Source organism: Glycine soja, chromosome 14, assembly GCF_004193775.1.
Source record: "Glycine soja cultivar W05 chromosome 14, ASM419377v2, whole genome shotgun sequence".
Lineage (NCBI taxonomy): Eukaryota > Viridiplantae > Streptophyta > Magnoliopsida > Fabales > Fabaceae > Glycine > Glycine soja.
The window spans coordinates 28,297,550-28,299,560 of record NC_041015.1 but is presented as its reverse complement, the minus strand read 5'-3'; the positions used below and the strand labels follow the sequence as shown (position 1 = coordinate 28,299,560).

The 2,011-nt window shown below is 36.4% G+C and overlaps 1 pseudogene; it reads left to right on the top strand.

Moving 5' to 3' along the window:
• The first annotated feature begins 217 nt into the window (after nt 1–217).
• Nucleotides 218–1,676, top strand: LOC114383980 (annotated as a pseudogene).
• The last annotated feature ends 335 nt before the right edge of the window (nt 1,677–2,011 follow it).

Sequence of the window (2,011 nt, the reverse complement as noted above, 5' to 3'; positions counted from 1 at the left end):
AACTTCAATCCAAACATGCACTAAGCTAGTACAATCATTTCCTACTAATATAGATACCATGTCTTTATGTAGAAAAATTAACAAAGGAAATTTCAGAACTTTTAAATCCTGAAAGAAATTCAAACTTAACTTAAATATTCACAAAGTTATAGTATTGATAGGAGTGAATACAACTAAATGATGTCACAAAGAAATTTATTACATGCATCTTTATTACATGAACCCAATAGAGCATGAAAGCAACATAGATTCAATAGAAGAATCTATGATTTATGTTCTCGTTTTCTCCGAGAACTATGCATCTTCCACATGGTGTTTGGATGAACTCACAAAGATACTTGATTGCAAGAAGAGATATGGAAGGGTTGTGATCCCAGTTTTCTATAAGGTGGATCCATCAATTGTTAGGAATCAGAGAGAGACATATGCAGAAGTATTCGTTAAGCATGAACATCGATTTGAAGACAAGATCGACAAAGTGCATGCATGGAAGGCTGCTCAAACTAAAGCATGTGTGAGCAATAGCATCAAGTTTATTTTTGTGTGTGTGGAAACATTTATGTGCAGTTTCTGTGTAGTATTGGCAAGTCATTTAAAAAATTGATAGAGTTCACATTAAGACTAGAGATTGGCTTTACAGGGTGATAGAGTCAGTGTGTCACTTTAAAATGTTCATTTTTCTACCTTATCTCATTTCTGCTTTTAGAACTGTTCTAGCTTAATTAATTTCCCTTGCCCCCTTCTAGTTCTTTGCAAGTTAATTCTATTGTCATGTTTTCTTTCTTCGTTTGAGAAACTGGTTGTTTTTACCAAGTTTGAAGCTTTAGTGTTATACTACATATGCTATACTTTTGTGGTGTATATTTAATTTAAGTGTTGATATAGTCCTTTTTTGTTTTATTATTCATGCTAAATTTTAGATTTCTTTCAAATAAAAATGTGCAGTAAGGGGATGTTGAGTTAGAGTGGCTTTCATAATTTGTTAAAGACTGTTTTTCAAGCCCAGCAAGCTGTGTCTTGGTACCTGTTGGTGTTAAGACTACAAGTACAAAAAGCCTAAGCACAAGCATCAACCCTTCTTTGAAGAGACCTCAACAACAAAATGAGCCACATTTGCAAAACTTTGTTGTGCCAGGGAAGCCAAGGAGCAAAAGGAAGAGGCTTTCAGAACCAAGAACCAACAAAGACCCTCTAAGCATATGGTCACACCACTTGAACCCTCAAATTGAGGCCTTGTGTTCTGACCCTCCTCTACTCAAACAGGCTTATTGGTTGGTAGACAGTGAACTCATCATGCCAAAGCCAAAGGATAACAAGGAGCAAAAAGAAGAGGTTGTGATCATGACCAAAAAGGATGAAGAAAAAGTGATTATTAATGTGAGCAAGGAAATAAGCTTTGGGGACTCTGAACTTGATGAGTGTAGCAATGGTCAACACTAACCAATGCCAAGAAGGTGCACACATTGGTTGGCTCAGAGGACCCCACAATGGAGGGTAAAACCATTAGGTCCAAAAACACTATGCAAAGCATGTGGAGTGAGGTACAAGTCTGGTAGGTTGCTACCAGAGTATAGGCCATCCAAGAGTCCTACTTTTGTGAGCTACTTGCACTCCAATTCCCACAAAAAGTCATGGAGATGAGGATGTCTGTTTACTCCATTTCTAGTGAGCAGTAGTGGTGGTGGTTGTTACAAGTATATTTTTATGTAAAAAAAATTGCAAATTTTAGGAAAAAAACTATTTGACAAACAAAGAGATACTGATAAAGGGAGTGATTAGAGCTATGATTGATCATAGCAAAAAAAAAATAGAATAATAAAATAGGGTTATGGAAACCCTCTACAGTGATCATTCTGTGTAACCAGGTGAACAAAGCTACTGTTTTTTCAAAACTAACAACATTTTCGTGGACAACCATTCTCTCAAAACACAGTGACACAAACATTCCAAGAATCGATGACTGAGAGTGAATGGAAACACACACAGGTTGTAGTGACGTACCTCAATGGCG